At 38.0% G+C, this 20,067-nt stretch overlaps 1 long non-coding RNA gene across 1 annotated transcript in view; it reads left to right on the top strand.

Annotated features, from left to right (window-relative positions):
* The window catches only part of LOC141512405 (uncharacterized), a 31,158-nt gene extending 12,051 nt beyond the window's left edge, over positions 1–19,107 (top strand). The window contains exon 3 of the long non-coding RNA XR_012475475.1: positions 18,063–19,107. This is a non-coding gene — a long non-coding RNA (uncharacterized LOC141512405). The remainder of the gene's footprint in view (positions 1–18,062) is intronic.
* Positions 19,108–20,067: the final 960 nt, after the last annotated feature.

Genomic DNA, 20,067 nt, shown 5'->3' with positions numbered 1-20,067 from the left:
CCACTGGAACATCGGCTAACTTCCTGGAAGAGATCATCAGATTAGCGTCATTGATGTCATTGATGAACATCCATCCATCTGCATACCTCACACCCAAGCTCTTATTAGCACAAGAATCTCCTTAACTTGCCCAATTTGTCCTTTATATGCCCATTTTTTAGACCCAGAGACTTATCCCTTCAGGAGACTTCCATGTTCAAAAGTATGTGCCAATCAACTTTTATTGCTCAGAGGTGACTTCCACTAGAAGAACTATCCTAAGAAGGGCTACCTCGGGAGACAGTGATTAACCCCTTCCCCTTCCCATCCCCCTGACACCATTGCATGCATTTTTTTTAAAAGGCCAAGCACTCACTTGTTGAGTATATTGTCGAGAGATTTTTTTTTAACTCTTCCAAATAGGAGTTTGAATAGATGGCTTTTTGGCATGTCTTCCTACTCTGAGATTTAGTGATTTGATATTATTAGAAATCAGTCAACCAATTAGCACACATTTCTTCTATATAAGGAATAGTGGTAGAAGGAAGAGATACAATGATAAGAAAAGAGTGTGATTTCCTCTATGTCCAGGAATCTGTGAGGAAAGGAGAGTAATCTCACACCTGGATTGCTTGATCTCCACTTCCACAGAAATTAGATTCCAACACTGGAGGTCCCCATGCCTGAAATGCTCTCCTGACTTTTTTGGATTCTTTCTTTACTCGGTTCAGATCCAATACTATCAAATACACTGCAATTTCCTTAAGGGGAAAGACTTTTAATTCTTTCATTTTTTTTGGTTCTATGTTTTCAAAATCTAGCACAGTGACTGGCACCCAGTAGTTACTCACTCAATGTTTATTGAATTAAATTGATCTTCAGACAGAAAAGACAGAAGATAGATGAATCACAAGGTAAATAGAATACAGCCAGGTGCTGTGCTGAGACCTGGGAATATAAATATAAATATGAGCAAATAGGGAGAATTACTCACCTTGCTTAAGTTTTACTGGGGGGGGGGCATTGCCTAAAAGGGAGCTGGAGGGACAGAAAGAGTGAGGGGAGCTATAAAGAAGCAAGACTGATGGGGCAAAAATGGAAAAGCTCAGAGATTTGGGCCTGGAGTAAGGAATGGAGCATGGATGATGAGGACATCTAAAGAAATAATGGTTTGAATCAATGATTCACCAATCAGAGGATCATAGAGTAGGAGCCATCTCTAGTATGAGAAGACTATTTTTGAGGAGATAGAAAAGTTCAAAGAGTCAGCAGTAGACAGTGGGAAGTTGAGGCAAGATGGAGAGAATACATTGTCCTTAAGTAGGCTGGATAGTACAATGTGGCAAGAGTCCTAATCTTGGAATTAGAAAACCTGTTTTCAAGTCCAAGTTCAAATTTTTACTAACTGGAGCAGGCCTGATGAATTTGTTTAGCTTCTTCAAACCTCATGAGATCATGGAATTTCAAGCTAAAAGGCAGTTAGCCCAAGAATCCCTTCTTATACAAAGAAACACCCAGAAAGAGAAGATCCCATTCAAGATTGAAGAGTTAAGTTACAGACCCCAAGATGAGGGGAGAAACCACATTTTGTATGGTCCATAAATATTCATCTCTTAAAGTGGGTTGATGTTAATTAAATGATACTGGGCTACTAATCATTGAATCAATGGTAAAAAAACTACTAACTGTAACTTGTAATTGATATTGGGAAGGCTAAATTGGATTAAAGGCTAGAATTAAACAACATGAAGAGAAATTAATCTAAGTTCTCAGAGGGACCCCCTACCAAGGAAGACATAGCCATATCTCTAGGGATCTAACTGGTTAGTGAGTATGGGAATTGGAATCAGGACTAATGGAGTTCATAAATACTTCTCATCTGAAGGGTTTTATCAACCTCAAAGCATCATCTATGAATGAGCTTCTATTACCATGTACCTTCTGGGTTTCTCTGAATCCTGTTCCTGACTGACTCAGTAGGCAGATTTAGGACTCTCATTTCTTCAAGCACACACACACTTAATTTCTGGCTTAAGAGGAGCCCTTGCTTATAAACTATGCATTGTTGCTCTGAATATGTGCATTATTTAATGTTAAGTCTATAAAATATTTACCCAGGTTTTTTTCCCTTGTCTTTGTTCAGTGTTGTCTGCCTCCCAGTTTCTCCATGCTGGTAAAAGAGGTGGTTGGCATTTTTCCAAACATGGCAAGAGGCAGCAGCTGGAAGGGGACTATATTTTATTCATTTTTGAAAGCATGTATAATTTGCTAGTGTTGAAAGCTTTCTTGGGGCATAAGGGTTCTAAGGCTCTCTTCTTTACAGCCCCACATCCCCCCCCCCCCCACCATCTGGGAACTGAGTGTGTTTGACCCAATTTATTTCCAAGTTCACTTTGGTCATCTCAATTTAGGCAGTGTAGAAAGATGATTGGGATGGAAGTCAGGAAATACAATTCAAGCCTTTGTTCTACCACCAGTTACTTATTTGTGTGATCCTGGGACATTTCCCTTCTAGGGACCTCAGTTTCTCCAGCTATAAAAAGAGTGGTTGGACAAGATAATCTCCAAGTCATCTAACAGTTGTAGTCAAATGAGCTTTTCAGCTCCCATATAAAATAAGGCCTTCTATAGTTGCAATATTTTATATTCTAACACTGAGTGATAAAATTAGAGCTAAATAGGACCTTAATGCTCTTCTAATCCAATCCCCTCATTTTACAGATATGGAAACTGAGGATCATCTAGGTTTAGTGACATGTGGCAAAAACTCTTAAGCAGTAAATAGCACAGATGAGAATTTTCACTTAGTAGACTGCTTCAATATTTTTACAAGAAGAGAATGGAGGCAGCAGTTCCCCTTTTGTCTCTTCTTTGGAAATTCTTAAGTGTCTTTAGCTTTTTTCCTGAGTTTTCAGGAACTGAAATAAAAAAATCACCAAGACTTAGCAGATTGCAAAAGCCAGTTCCAAGAGCAACATAGAAGAAATTTCACCTGACTCCATTGAAATTTGGATACATAATCTTTAACCTTTTGGGTTGTCACTTAAATTCTCATTTGTGTCTATCCTGTGATTATCGATAACTGGCAAAATTTTAGTCAATATTAGAGAATGTACCTTCTACCAATCCACTCAGAGGCAGGAGAATAAGAGCTGGACAACATCACAGACACCTTCTAGTACAGTATCTTCAGTTTCCAGATGAGGAAATGGAGACTTATAAAGTTGAAGGGACTTGCTCAGAGACACACAAATTGTAAGTAAGAGAGCTGAGATTTGAAGTTATGTCTCTGACTCCATTATATCATTTGACTAGGACAGATCCTTTTTTTTTGTTTTTGCAAGGCAGGGGGATTAAGTGACTTCCCAAAGTCACACAGCTAGGTAATTATTAAGTGTCTGAGGGCAGATTTGAACTCAGGTTCTCCTGACTCCAGGGCCAGTGCTCTATCCACTGTGCCACTTAGCTGCCCCCCAGATCCTTTTTATTTTCAAAACAGGGAAATATCTATGGAGCATATGCTGGTTGCTGCCTTTGTAACATTAATCTTTAGCAATCTTTTCCCTCATGTTCAAACCTTGATCTTATCCTTTATATCGCCTCCTTCCTCACCTCTCACATCCAGTGTTCTGTGCTTGGTATCTCTATGTTATCTCTGCGGACTAGCCTTTGCAAAATCCTAGTACAAGCTCAGGCTTTCTAACCACAGTCTTTTTCCCTGAAGACACACGGCTCTCTATCAGACCCTCTGGATGAAGGTCATATATGTGGGTGTGGCAATCCCAAGCAGACTCTCAGACCATCCAGAAGCCTCCTGGGAATTGGCAAAATTTCCTTGAAATATGTATGCGATCTTCCAACTTAGCCATTATCTGATGAATGGGTATGATCCCACCCATGAGATCGGACTGTATGGTTCAAGACACTCTATTATAGAAGGACATAGTACATCGTATCACATATCACGGTGAAAAATGTAAGGAATGTGGAGTTAGCAGACTTGAGATCAGATCCTAATTCTTCCCTTTACTGCCTATGTGACCCTGGGATATTTCTTTAATCTTTCTGGCCTTCTGTTGCTTCATCTATAAAATAAGGAATTTGGAATAGATGATTTGATGTAATCTCCTTTCCACCAGAAAGTTAGATTTCACCCTGGGTTCTTTTCTAGCTCTTGCTAGCGCCCAGGTTGCTGTTCTAATTCCTAGCTATCTCCTCACCATGACCCCAACTTGTACTTTCCCTCTGCCTTTCCTAACATCCTTCAATGGTTTGTCTTTCTCCCTTGTAATTTAAGTTTTTTGAGAGCAAGGGGGCTTTTATTTGTATCCCCAGTGCTAATTCCCTCTCTTCCTCTCCTCTCCTCATCTCTGCTTCTCCTCTCTTCTCCTCTTCCCTCCTTTCCTCTCCTCTCATGTGGGTTTTGAAAATAATGTGCTATATCTGTGTAGAAAATGAGATAGCCTCAAGTCATTCTCTTCTCCTCCTCTCCTGTCATTCTCCTCTCTCTCTAGTTCTTGCCCCACCCCACCCCCATCTTTCTATCTGTCTATCAAAGATCACTTTCCCTCTTCAGGAAATTTTATCTCTGCACTTTTAAACATGATGCAGGAACTATCAAACTTGGAACCATATTCCCAAAGCATCCCTCTAAGCTGACACTAGTTAAAAAAAAATCTTTTTTCCAGTTATTAAGATCATGTAATTCAGACAATTCAAAATCTCTCCTGCTCTATGATGTGCTAGTGTGCTATAAGAAATGATGAGGGGGATGATTTCAGCAAAACAGAGCAATGACTATAGGAATTGATGCATAGTGAAGTGAGAAGAATTGGGAGATCATTGTGCACAATAAAAGCCATGTTGTAATGATGATCAGCTCTAAAAGACTTGGCTACTCTGATCAACACAATGATCAAGACAATTCCAAAAAACTCATGATGAAAAAATGCTATCCAGCTTCAGAGAGAGAGAATTGTTGAATTCTGAGTGCAAACTGAAATGTAATTTTCTTACTTTATTTTTCCAGCTTTTGAAAAGTAATATGGCGGATGTGGAAATGATTTGCATAATTTCACATGAAAAATGTATATGAAATACTTTGCAAAACTTTGAGTGTTAAGTAAATGCAATTTACATTATAAAATGTAATTAAAATATATTTTTTATATATATATATATATATATATATATAATTAAAAAATCCTGCTTTTCTAGACTGATGTTGTGGTTTGTACATATGGCCCAAGGATCACCCCCCCACCCCAGGCATGATGGATATGCCTGTGTCTGCCTCTGCCTTTCACCTCTACAGAAATGCCAGGTGCTGAGGGTCTGGACGCTGTCCCAGGTGCTGCCATTTCTGAACCCAAGAACTCTCATCCTAGCCCTTCTGTACAGCATTTGCATTGAGTCAATGCCTATTAATCTTGGAATGGATGAGAAATCTTGCTTTTTCCTGAAGAAAATCTAAGGAAAAATAAAAAAGAGTAAGAGGGAAAATTTTGAAGATAGAGTGAACTGATTTGTTCACTCACCTTTACCTTTTGTCTATCTTGCATGTGTATAGTTCTTTACACATTGTCTCCTTCATTAGAATGTGAGTTCCTAGAGGGCAGGAATTTATATACATACATACATACATATATGTATATATACATACATATATATGTATACACACACACACACACATATATATATATGTATGTATATATATATTGCTTTTTGCTTTTTCCTTGAATTCTCAGTAGACTTTTAATAAGCATTTGTTGACTGACAGAGAACAGCAGGTCCACTAACTAGTGTATGTCTTCCTGAGACTCAGCCAGCAAATCATCTTGGAATTTTCTACAAACTCTTAGCAAGGTGCTGCTGAGTATGCCCACATGCCATTGGAATGTGCCCTTCACATGCCTCCAAGTGAAAGGTTCATATGCACTATTTTCATTGCATTATCTAAGGGAGCTATCACATTGATAAAAATCTCCAAGGAGGTAGCTAGAAGGCACAGAAGATAGGGTACCAGACTTGGAGTTAGGAAGATATCAGTTCAAATCCAGTCTCATACTGACTTTATGACCCTGGTTAAATCATTAACCCTCTGCCTGCTTTAGTTTCCTTCTCTGTAAAATGGGGGAATAATGACACCTATCTCCCAATGTTGTTTTAAGGATAAAATGAGATAATAATTGTAAAGTCTCTACATAGAGTAAATAATAAATGTTTATTCCCTTCCTCCAATAAATAATCCCCTCTGCCCCTCCACCCCCCACATTTCAATATTCTTCAGAAATTGAAGGAACTATAGATGCTAAACCTGGCAAATGGAAGCTTAAGGAAGGCATGCTAATTATTTTCAAGAAGGTAAAGTAGTAGCAAGTAGAAGTGGGCTCTGCCTTCAATCCAGAGGTACAATCCAAACCAACCATGATATTGGTCTTTACCCCTTTCTCATCTCCTAATTTATCGTGTATTTTAATTCCCAATGAATTATTGTAGCTCATCCTTCTAAGCCTGAAAATCACTGGCCATGGAAGATAAAACAGAAGCAAAATAAAAATTCAGCTGTCCATCTTCATTCCCCTTTGCCATCATCCAGCTGGAGGCGATCTGTCTTCTAGGCTACCTTTTTCTTCAGTGTGTCTAAAAATGATCTTTGGGGTATGTTCATAGAAGCTGGAAGATAACTTTAGAAGGGAGAGCTCTGGAACACAAGTTGACTGGTCCCGTAGCTGCCATTGAGGTGGGACATTCGAGGGTACAGCAGCCCCCAAAGAAAGAGCCCCTTATTGACAGGGTAGCCCATTTCCCTCCAGGCGGGTCTGACCTTAAGTAGAAGTTAGGTCCCACCCAGCTGGTTATAATGGATACATGTCTAGTGACCTCAGGTTGTTGAGGTCATCCAATGTGAGTCCCTCGGGTATGGATCAATACTGTAGTATGTTCATCTGGCCAGGCCCCAGGCCCTAATGGACACAGCCCTGCAGCTGTAGGGCCCTGCCCTCTTCATCCTTATGCCCTGCCCAGGCTCAAGGGTGGGGGAACTGGCTTGGGACAGGGTTGCCTCTGCCAAACTTGCTTAGGTCTTTGCAACTCCATGGGAACATAAGGGGTCAAGGACGCCCAGGGGCTGGGCTCATGTTAGCAGAGTCACTGACCATGTGCAGGCTGAGCTCCCAGAGGTCTAATGGATCACAAGTAATGAAAGCCCCTGCCTCAGTCAGAAGTAGAAAAGTCAGTGAATGAAGGAAATGAGAGGAAAGAAGCAAGAGGGGTGGACTGAACTGGGCATGGGTGAACTCTGAGCTCAGATGCCTTGGTAAAGGGCATTTTTAGCTTTGTATTTGTATCTATACCTTGAAGAGTAAAAGGCATATAGGCGATGCCTAATAAATGCTCACTGAAAGCATGAGACTAAGGAAGAGAGATAAGAAGCTACCTCCCCACATTCCTATATAGAGGTAGAGGAGCAGTCCAATGAGATCATCAGCTTTTTGTCAATAGATTGATTAATTTTGACGATTTCTTAAGCCTTCCATTTTCCTTTAAAAGCCATATTTGGGATAGGTCTTTGGAAAGGAGGAGGGGAAAGGGATATGGGAGAAATTTAGAGAATGTAAAAATTAAACTTTTTTCTAAACATAAATGCTACTTCATTGAAGTAGGTCAGTACAGGAAGTCAGGAAGATTTGATTTCAAATTCCTTCTGAGACATTACTAAAGACGGGATCATAGACAAGTCACCTAAACCTGGAACTTCAATTTGCATATCTATGAAACAGGGATGAGAGACTTTCCATTTAGTGAATATGGAGGCTTAGGAAGGTCTGGGCTCCATTTCTTATTTTGGCCCACATTGTGTACAATACTAGGAGCAAATTAGGCAGTGTCTCACCATTCTCAGACAGTTCTCTAAGACAACATATTGCAGTTGCTGATTCAACTGATAGAGGAAGCTTTCCCTTGCAGGTATCTGATACCAATGAAACACAGACCTGGACAAAAGAGGGAAGACAGGAGGGGAATAGTATAATAATGGCCAATAATAGCTAGAATTTATATAGTGCATTGAGGTTTGCAAATATCTCATTTGATCCTTAATCCTTTGGCTATAGCTTTTTTTTTTATCATTAATCTCCATTATTTTAGTTGAGAAAACTGAGACAAAGAGAGATTAAGTGACTTGTTCAGGGTCACAGGCTAGGAAGAACCTGGAGTCAGATTTGAACTTCAGTCCTTCTAAGGCCAAAGTTCAGAGTTCTATACACTACCTCCTAAATTCATCATGTCAAATATGATGAAATTTGTAAAACATTTTGCAAATCTTAAAGTGCTCTATAAATGTCAGTTAACCAGGCTATATAGCCTGCATTCTGGTTAAACACATCCCTGGTTCTTATATTACATGAACAAACTACCTCACCTCCCACAATATAGTCTCCTCATCCGAAAACTACATGTAGACCAGCCCATTGTGGTTGACTCCTTCTACCAGTGCCAAATAGCATCTTTTCAACAATTTACAGTTTTGGAGAATCACTTGGGACACCAAGAGTTTGAGAACCTCAGTCAGCATCAGACATTAACATAATAAAAGCAAAACTTGAAACAAAGTCTTGATGAATCTCTGACCAGTACATTATTTACTTCACCACCAATAACATGCCTCATTAAGTTGTTGTTTGGAAATTATTTTGTAAACATTATAGCAATGTGCATTACCACTGTTATTAGACTGGGGGAATTAAGAACAAGGCTTATGGTCAAGAAATAATATTATAAATTATAATTATGAATATAATTATATATTATATTATTTAGAGCTGTAAGGGATCTCAGAGCTCATCTCATTCAATTCTCTCATTTTGCAGAGGAAGAAATTAAAACTAGGTGAGGGTATGTGACTTATTCCTTGTCACACAGATTGCATTCCAAAGGCTAGATTTGAACCTGTCACTCTGACCCCAAGTCAAGCCTGCTGGACACAACCTCTCTCTCCTGCTTCTCCCATCATGGGTTGGGCACAAAGAAAGCATTTAATAGTAGTCAGAGAAATAGGCTTCTCTGCCTTAGAAAGAGAACTGCGTCTAATATTATTGGAAGTCAGTCAAGATGGCGCCATGTTGGAAAGCAGTCAAGATGGTGTCATGCTGGAAAGTAATCAGATGGCAGGCTTCCATGATGGCAGGCCTTTCAGGTCCTCTAGGGAGGACTGTCTTGGATTCGGACAGTGGAGGGGTCTTTAAAGCTTGCCCTGTCTAGTCTCATCTCTGGTAAGAAAATAAATTGCCCAGGCAGCAGGATATTGATGATGGTGGCAAGGTCACCAGGCACTCGGATACTGGGAAAAGAAAGCATTGCAGTGCTAGTCTTAATTTAAGTGAGACCTCATTCAGCAAAGAGCAGCCTTTTAGAGTTCACAATGTAATAAAAATTGAATATAGGAGATTAAAAAGGAAAGTTATTGGAAAGAAAGAAACATCAATGACTCTAGCCCTTACGGAGATGCCCCATGATGTCTAAGCAGTAGGGCAGCTTCCCAGAGGACCATTGAGATATAAAATGAATGGGAAGGAGTTTTTTAAAAAGCAGACACTTAAACACATACACAGTCACAGAAACACACCCCTGCTTGCAGAAAGGGAAAAGACAGTGCGTAAGTGTCTGGACTATTACATAAAAACTGTCTGTCAGACTGGGGAAAGTAATTAAAATCCATCTCTGACTTGGCCAGCAGGTGAAACAGATTTCATTTCTATTCTTCCTTTAGGATATGCCACATTTGGAGACAAAGAAGGACGGTCTGTAGGAGTCAAGTTCAAAAGAAAGAAAGAAAGAAAGAAAGAAAGAAAGAAAGAAAGAAAGAAATAGAGGATTTTCATAAAACTGAAAAATAGCGTCAGGCTGGGACAGTGATATATTACCAGGCTGGTTGAAACCTAATTGATGACTAATGTTGTAATGCATTTGATGCTACACTGATCTATGATCTGTCTGAAGGGACACAGCAAGGAGAAAAATACTGCTTTAACCTTTTGGAACCTTAAATAGACGCACCCCTCCCCAACTTTGAAAGACAGATGACCAGATGTTGATCTCCTAATGTTTATCAGGGGCTTACAATGATAAATCAAAGTATAATGAAATAGAACCTAGGAGAGGAAAGAAGGGTATGAGGGTGTGTATTCCAGACATCAGAAGGCTAGAGAAAAGGGGGGATTTTTTGCCACCCCTAATTGCCAGAGAGAGAGAGAGAGAGAGAGACAGAGAGACAGAGACAGAGACAGAGACACAGAGACACAGAGACACAGAGAGAGAGACATAGGGAGAAAGACAGACAGAGACACAGACAGACAGAGACAGACAGAGACAGTCAGAGAGAGACAGAGAGATAGAGACAGACAGTCTAAGGAGGTAGAAAGAGGTTGACTCTGGAGTCAGAGATTCTGAGTTTAAAGTCTGCCACTGACACTCAATATTGTTGTGATGATAGGAATATGACTTGGCTTCCCCAGGCTACAGTTAACTTTTCTGTAAAATGAGAGCCTTGTACAGAGTGACTCTGAGGTCATCTTCCTGCTCTAAATCTATGATCCTTAGTCTCTTAATATCTCTGGAACTCAGTTTCCTTATCTGCAAAATGAAAGGGTTTGACTCACCTCTGAGGTTCTTTCAAGCTCTAGGTTTATTATTTGGTTCTAAATTTGCCAGTAGGAAGAGTGCTCTGAGGCCCAGCTGAACTAGAAAAACTCTAAGGATTGACACAGTGACAGCCCAGTATGCATTAAGAGCCTACAGATGTGGGGGTGTACGGGTGTAAAGAGTGTGCCCAAATGCTCTTTGCAAGGTCCTTACATTCTAATGGGGAAATAAGGATACATATAAGAACAATGCATAACTAGAGGGAGAAAGAGAAAAATGAAGGAAAGAAGGAAGGAAGCAAGGAACAAAGGAAGGAAAGAAGAAGGAGGGAAGAAAGAAATGAAGGAAGAAGAGAGGGAGAGAAAGGGAGGAAGAGAGGGAGGAAAATTAAAGAAAGGAGGAGTAAAAAGAAGGAAGGGAGGGAGGAAAGAAGGAAGGCAGGTAGATGGGAAGGAAGGAAAGGAGGGAGGGAGGGAGGAAGGAGGGAAGAAGAAAGATACAAGAGAATTTGGAAATGAAGGCACTAGTAGTTAGGGGGATCTGTACATTTTCCTGGAAATTCTTCTTAAAGGAAGTAAGTGTCTCTGTGAGATGGAGGTGAAGAGGGAATACATTCCAGGCTTTTAACCTAGTTAAGTTTGGAAAGAATCATCTTTAGAGTGATCTCGGGGGATTTGTTTTTTAAAGAACTACAGGTATCCAAGGTTGTCCACCATGTTGTAAAAATATTAACAACTGAGTCAATAAAAGGTATCACCTCCATCCTAAACTGTGGAATCAGAAATCCCAAAAGTGTTATTGGAGATTGCTAGTGACTGTTTCTGGGAAAATGTTTTTTTCTGCAACTCATGGTCTTATAAAATTATCTGGGACACTAAACATTTCAGTGACTTCAGAGGGAGTTCCAAAGAGGTTCAGTGTCACACAATATACAAGGTCATCCAACTAGCAATCGTCGTAAAAGGGACTTGAACCCAAGATTCTTTGACTCAACTACATATGACTCATATGCGTGCGCATGCACACACATATATACATACATACATACATATATATATATAGCTTTTTGACCTAAATTGAACTGGATCCCTCCAGGGGAGGGAATTGTCTAAGAGATTCAGTGATACTGTTCCCTTCAGCATGCTTGTACTGGGGTGTATCTAGACCAAATAGGTAACTCACCTTCCAGTGACTCCATTTCAACTAGTAATTATTCGGCTACCTTGAAAAACCCAACATGAGATTTGCTCATTTAGCCACATGAGAAGCATTGTAAAGTTATTACTATCTGTTGAACAAAGTCTTCACTATTGCAGGAGATAGAAGCAAGAGACAATGCCATCTTCTTTGAGGGAGCTGTCCAACAGAGGAAATGTCACATACCCAAATAAACAATTGACTCTGTTCATTTCTTGCCCATAAACCATTGCTTAGAGGACTTAACCCTCTCAGGAGTGTATTATGCATAGTCTGACTCCTATATATACTATGTTCAGATTGGTTCTGACATGCATTATTTTACAACTTAGACCTCTATCACCAGCTGCCCAACTCTCTTCCTTCCCTTCCTTTCCATTTCTGGATAGGGATAGGGATAAAAACTGGATTTGTGCTTTTACTGGTAGGAAACTCCCTTTAATCAGTGCACATAAGGGAACTTCTCTATAACTCAAAGACTTAGACAAACTTTGGTTTTGATGTAACCAATGTGAAGATTTATTTTGCTTTATAAACATTGTACCAAGGGCTTCTTTTCCTTACCCTCCCCCCCCCACCATGGCAGAGTAAGTTTAAAAAAAAAGAGGAAACAGTTCTTTCTTGATTGAATTAATGAAAGATAATAAAAAAGAGAATGATTTGTAGTCTTAGAGATTAGCATGTGGTACTGAGTGGCGAATGAAATTTCTTATGTTCACCCAACCAAGAGAGTCAGGGGTGATACAAGAACTCAGATTTTCCTGGCTTGAAGGCCAGCTCTCCTACCTCCCATTTAACTTCTAGAAGCATCATCTATTCCTAACACTCCTGAAGAAGAAAGTGTCAGTCTATTACTTTATGAATTCATTTACCATAACTTTAACTTTCTAAACTAAAATAACTCTCTTTGCCCATTACTCCCATTTTTATTGGCTCCATTTGTTAGAATATAAATGTCTGGAGGTCAGAGATTCTCATTGTATTTGCAGATATATTTCCATGTTTAGTTCAGCTCTTAATCAATAGTAATTACCTAATAAATCATTTAAAATAATTTATTGTTCACTTAGCACTCAACAAATCCAATGAGAAACCTGGACTAAGTGTTTTCCAAACATTCCATACATGATAGCTATTAATAAATGTTTGTTTATCCATCCATTGCTCACTTTTAAATAGTCCTTTAAGGTTTTCCAATTCAATTCAACAAATATTGTGCAACAGTCTTGTAAGGAGCCAAGACTGTCATCAATATGTCCATTTTCTCATTTATTAGTTGAAGAAAATTTCATTCAAAGATCTTAAATGACTTGTCCAAAGTTAAGGGTTGCCAACACTACATTGGTTTCATTTGGAGGTATCCTAGGTGGAATGGTGAAAGTGTGGTCTTGGACCTTCTATTTCTCAATTTCCTGTTTATAAAATGGTGGATTTGAATTAGATGAGTCCCAAGATTTTTTTTCTCACAGCAAAACTCTTTACTTTCAACATTTCCCCCTCTGTAAGAGTCCCTCCAATGATTCCTTTTTGTTATTTTTGATGGTTTCTTTTGCAATTTGTATAGGATCATCATCTGAATCATTCTTAAATAGGAAAATAAAGACAAATTGATTTTCTTGGAAACTATCAACATTTTTGAACAAATTCAAAAACTGCTTAGGCAGGCCTCCAGACTGATCCCAGGCATTTGAACTTCTTGCTCATAGGCCGAAAAGGTCAGTCATATTTTGTGAACTTCAGACTGTCCAGTGAAAACCTCTCATTGAAAAAAAACAAAAACAGCAAAACCCTCAAGTACTTTGTAAATAAACTTCCAGGGTTTTCTTGAAAGGTTTATGAAAGGAGTGTGATGAAACATGCACTTGTGTGCTGTGTTACAAGAGTCCCTGATTACCTCCTTATCCTGGGAGGGGGAGCTTCTCTTGGAAGGGTTTTCATTCTTACCCCTGCTTCTTTCCTCAAGTAGAATGAGAGACTGGGAAAACTTCATAGATGATCAGGACCCTAGAACCTGGAATGACAGAGTGTACAGCATAAGTGATGGTCCTGAAAGGTCCTTTAAAAATAAATTGGTGGAAAATGAAACAACGTCAGAGCAGGAAGTGACTTGAAAGTACACCTCGGCAGCAGCAGCAACAATTATAAAACACCTTAGGATTTGTCATATATTTTACACATATTATTTCATTTGATCCTCTGAATAACTATGTAGAGTGGGCACTATTATTATCCCCATTTGACAGATGGAGACTGAGAGAGATTAAGTGACTGGCCCAGGGTCACACAGCTAGTTCATCTCTGAGGATGGATTTGATCTTGGGTCCTTCCAGTTTCAGGTCCAAGATTCCATTCACTGTGCCACCCCCTCAAACTATTTAATAGTAAACACCTAATTAGGACTGTGGATGTGGGGAGTATAGGAATCCATTTCAAACCTGGAAGATGATATTTATAATAGGCAAAAGGACAGGAGAGGACAAGATTATTCCATTTTAACAGTTCCTAGGATATGTGAAAGGTATGAGATATCTGAAAAAATTAGCAGCTCTATAAGAAGGGAAGGGCAGGTAGGTGGCACCATAAAGGCTGGACTTGGAGTTAGAAAGACTCATTTTCCTGAGTTCATATCTGACCTCAGACACTTACTGAGTGACCTTAAACAAGTCATTTTACCATGCTTACCTCAGTTTTCTCATCTGTAAAATGAGTTGCAGGAGGAAATGGTAAACCAATTCCTTATCGTTGCCAAGAAGATACCAAAAGGGGTCCACAATAATGGAACACAGGTCAAAAAAATCCCTAAACAGCAATTAGAGGACCTTAAATTCTAGCCTAAGGACTTCACACTAATAAATGTTGAGGGAGTTCTTAAAAGCTGTGAAAGGATTATATGAGAAAGATTACTTTGTCAGTGGCAATAAAAATGGAATAGAATATAAAGATGGAGACAATGAAGAAACAGACAGTATTTCACAGAATCATGGAGTTTGACAATTGAAGGGGACCTCAATGACTAGTCAAACCAACTCATATGTGAAAGAATTCCCATTTTCACATACATAACCATGACTATCTAGTCTAATCTATTCATGAAGGAATCTTCATTTAAATAAGGCTAGTCTTTCCTTGAAGTCATTCAATGAGGGGAACTCCATCACCTAGGCAAACAGTTCCACTTGGGACAGTTGTGGATTTTAGAAAGTCTTTTTGGATTTCTAGAATCTCACCTCCGCCTTTTCTATGGCTCCTCTTGGTTCTTCTGTCATTGGAAAAATAGAGTAATCTAATTCCTACTCCATAAGACAGTCATTTCACTACCTGAAGGCAGATTCCATAATACTCTTTTACTCCTCTAAGAGTTCAAGGAAGAGATTAGCAATAAAGCATATAGATAAGATGGGGTTGTTTATCTGGGCAAGTCAAATCCTCTCAGTATCCTGGAAAACCCTTGAAGGCAGTGGATTTCTGAGAAGATGGTGACCTGCTTTAGTAGAAGGAATTTCCCCACCTGGAAGTTCTTTATTATAAATGATGAGAGACAGAATGACACAGAAAACAGAAAGCTGGACAAGAAGCCAGGAGGGCTTCTACTTAAATTCCATTTCTGACATATATTATTCATGTGACCTTGGGCAAATCATTTTACCCCTCAGTGCTGATAGATTTTTGATGTCTGGATAGTGAAGGATATTTTGGGGGGAGGTGGAGAGGATAGTCACAAACAGTAATAATAATTGAACAATCTTATAAACAGACAGCAATTAGACAAAAAGCCCAGCTTTGAGTCGCTCTTCAAGTAATCACTCCCATTCCCTCCAGTATTGCCAATAAGATAGCACATTTTTGACCAAGTAAGTCAATTTTAGATTATTCTATGAGACTTTGATGAGAGAAAAAGCTGCAGGATTCTATCAATCTCTGCTACCAGAGCTCCCCAATGATTCTTTTTTGATATTATGAGCCAGACACAATTACCTATTAGTAACAAATATTTACTAGTAAAAACAGTTTTACAGTTTTTATACACATTATGCCCTCCTTCCATCTCTGAGATATACTCTCCTGTAAATAAATAGAATTCAAAGGGAAATGAGTTCAAGTTTAAAAAGCTCATATGGGGGTGGCTAGGTGGCACAGTGGACAGAGCACCAGCCCAGGGGTCAGGAGTACCTGAGCTCAAATCCGGCCTCAGACACTTAACAATGACCTAGCTGTGTGGTCTTGAGCAAGTCATTTAACCCCATTGCCTTGTAAAAACCTAAAAAAAAAGCTCATATGAGCAAAAATGATTTCACAGTTTCTGAATTTTAGAAGTATTTTTTTCTTTTTTTATGGAATTTTCATGAATTTTCCCATAGGCCTAGTTATGTAACGTCCCGATGGGCAACTTGTAGAGTCCTGAAGTGTCCCTTTCTAATTGCGACTAGTTTGTCTTTCGCTTCAAGTGTAGACATTGGCAGCAATCATTGCAATTCTTGGGAAATCGTTGGGGCATCAATGAGAAGCTGACTCTTCTAACTTCAGTCAAAATCGAAAGAGGGAAGAGACAGAGGCTTTTCTTTTTCTTCCTTATGTTCTTTCTCCCATGAACTTGTTTCAATTGCGCTCTCCAACTGAGTGGTCTCCTAATGGGATGCTTGCATTCTGAACTGGCATGATCGCTTAACCCTAAGCCACAGAAAGCATCTGAATCGCTTCAGCCAGCTCCAATGTACTATGTAACATTTTCCACTATAACAAAGATTTTTTTTTTAAAAAAGTAAGGAAACAAGACAGTTTAGCTAGGTCATCCAAAACATAAACCATATCTGGCACTATGTACAATTTTCTCTAGCCAAAATCTCCTACTTCTTAAATAAAAGAGAACAGTTTCATTTTCTCGATTATTCTTCAAGACCAGGTCTGTATAAATTATTTTGCCTTCAGTTTGTCTTCTTATTCTTGTCCTTTTTGGGTCTTTGTTTTTTCATTTATGTGTTGGTCGTTAGGATTTATATAGCTTTCCTGGTTCTGATTGTTCTTTTCTTTCTTTCTTTTTTCTTTTTGCAAGGTCACTAAATATCTGTTATTTTATGTTTTGTTTTTTTGTTTTTGCAAGGCAGTGGGTTTAAGTGACTTGGCCAAGGTCACACAGCTAGGTAATTATTAAATGTCCGAGGTTGGCATTGAACTCAAGACCTCCTGACTCCAGGGCTGGTGCGCTATCCACTGCACCACCTTACCTGCCCCATGGTTCTGTTTATTCTCTCTGTATCAGTGTATTTAAATCTTCACACACTTTTCTGAATTCATCATATTCATCATTTCTTATGACAAAGCACTATCCCCTTATAACCTGCCAAAGAAGGTATTATTATTATTATTATTATTATTGTTATTATCATACCCATTTTATAGTTGAGAAAACTGAGGCAAATAGCTACTCAATGACTTACCTATTTGTATTACTCTGGACAAGTCATTCAACCTCTATTTGTTTCAGTTTCCTTAACTATAAAATGGGATTATAGCAGCACCTACCTTTCAAGGTTGTTGTAAGGATCAAATGAGATATTTGTAGAGTACTTAGTACAGTGTCTGGTGAATAGTACTGCTATATAAATGCTTATTCCCTTATGCTAATGTACTATAATATATTTAGTCACACCCTTTTCAATGGGTGCATGCATTGCTTCCCAGTTCTTTGCTATTACAAAAAAAATTCTGTTAAAAATATTTTGGTGTGGATATGGGAATTTTCTTTCTATCTTTGATTTCCTTGGTCTATACACTGGCAGTTAGGTGTCTGGGTCAAGGGCATTTTGGTCACTTTTTTTTAGCATAGTTCCAATTTACTTTCCCCAAATGATCAGAGCAACCCACAGATCCACCAGTAATGTATTATTTATTCCTATATTGCCTGTCACTTACCCAACTTTTTCTATTTCCATTTTTTATCATTTTTGCCAATTTAGGGAGTGTAAATGGAATCTCAAAATTTCAAATTGTATTATTCCTTTTAGAAATAATTAGGGGTTTATCCATCAAGCTTATGTAGTCTTTTGTAAGTAGTTTTACATAAGCATGGGATCTAACTGCTATACTTAAACATTTTTTTATTTATTTAGTATGAATTAGGTCTGATGATTACTACTTTATATCTTGACATCTGGAAGGTCTTTTTACTTAATTTCTAACTTTTTCTGGTATTTTTTCTTAAGATTCTACATCTTTTATTCTTTTTAATGAATTCTGTATTTTTTTAGGTCAAATTCTGAAGCAGGAAGAACTTTTGTGGTTGTACAGACATTTTCAGCTGTGTCCAACTCTTGGGTCACCTTGTGGTTTTCATGGCAAAAATACTGGAGTGATTTGCCATTTTCTTCTGGAGCTCATTTTACACATGAGGAAACTAAGGTAAATGGCAAACAGGGTTACACTGCTAGTGTTGGATTTAAAGATAAATTTTTCGGACTCCAGGTTGGGTGCTCTTTCTACTGCACCACTAGCTTCTTCTGAAAGATCTATGTAGTCCAATTTATACCACAGTATGAATCTCTGCAATATCCTTGAACCGTGATCATTAGCTTCTGCTTAAGAGCCTTTTATCTCTTAAGATAAGCCTTGAAAACTTTTGTAGATCTCTAATTGTTAAGGATTTTCTCCTTACTTTGATCCTAAAGCTACAATCTTATTTCTCTTATCCTTTTCTTCAATGAGTAACATAACTAAAAAAAAACCATATAAGGATATATAACACTATATGCATATACTTAGCCAAGGAAATTTTGTCTAGTTGCCTAAAATGATCCCTTTAGTAATTTGATTTGTATAGCACTATATCTATAATTATTATGGGCAGTATTACCATTTTTGTTATATTGGTTAGTTCAGTCAAGATAAATGAGTATGCCTTCAAATTTCTGTTATTTTTCTTTTAATAATGTTTTGTGATTTTAATTATTTGTTTGCATTGTGTCTTGCTTGTTTCTCAAAGGCAGATAAGTGGCACAGTGAATAGATCCCTGGGCCTAGAATCAGGAAGATTCCTCCTGCTAAATCAAGTCCATCCTTAGACATTTACTGTCTGTCTGACCCTAGGCAAGTCATTCACCCTATTTGCATGAGCTTCTTTATCTGTAAAATGAGTTGGAGAAAAAAGTGGCAAAACCCTTCAAGTATCTTTGCCAAGAAATTCCTAAATGGGTTCACAAAGAGTCAGAGATGAATGAAATGACTGAAAAATAGCAACTATTTTGTGCATTTTGTATTATTTTGAAGAGAACTTTCCTATTATTTCTTTCCTTATTGTCTTACTGTTATATTTATGCATTATAATTGAATATTCCCTTCTTGATAACATTGTAATAAAATACTATTATTTTGAAAGGAATTTATTATTTCTTCTTTACTATTACTATAGACATATAAATATCAACACACATATTCACACTGTAATATATATATTTATATTCTGTATAATGTGAGTGTATATATGCACATAATATAAATATGAGTCTTTATAAAATTTCATAATTATATTAAGCAATTCATTATCTCATTTAGTTTCATTGCTGATATTCTGGGTTTTCCCAGGTGAAAATTCATGTAATTTACTGAGGGATAATTTAATCTCCTCCTTGCCAATATTTATTTCTTTAAATTGTTTCTCTTGTATTATTCCTACCCCTAGCATTTCTAGAAACAGTAAAATTGTCATAGAGAAGAAATTGCCCTTGCTTTACTCCTGAATTTATACACAAAGTTTCTAATATTTGTCCATTGTTAACACTTATTCTTAAATTTCTCCTTGGGAATAAAATTTGTTTCAGGTACAAAAAAGAACAAGACTCTCCCTTAGAAACAGAGAATCTTTCACAGTTAACCCCACAAATGCCTTTTATTTCTGAACTTCTGAATTACCTTCCCACTGAATCCAATCAAATTCAATTTTTTACAGGTTAACTCCACAAATAAGCCTTTTGATTTCGTACTTCTTCCTTAAAAGCACACTGAATCCAAACAAACCCTATCACTTTGCTAGTTCTATGAATGTAACGAAAAAATGAGAAATAGTCACTGTCTTCCAGAAGCTTATGTTCTAATAGGGACGGGCTATGCATGCACACGGTTAAGTATATACTCAGTAATTTAAGGAGAAAGTTCTGAAAACTAGGAAGATATGGAAATGTTTTCAGAGGTTGTACAGGAGTAGAACATTTCTCTTAAACCTAATCTGACATTGTTAACCTATATTTTGGATATTCTTTT

This window comes from Macrotis lagotis, chromosome 2, assembly GCF_037893015.1.
Source record: "Macrotis lagotis isolate mMagLag1 chromosome 2, bilby.v1.9.chrom.fasta, whole genome shotgun sequence".
Lineage (NCBI taxonomy): Eukaryota > Metazoa > Chordata > Mammalia > Peramelemorphia > Peramelidae > Macrotis > Macrotis lagotis.
Note: the sequence above shows the minus strand (reverse complement) of the source record. Positions and strands in the feature narration are given on the sequence as shown.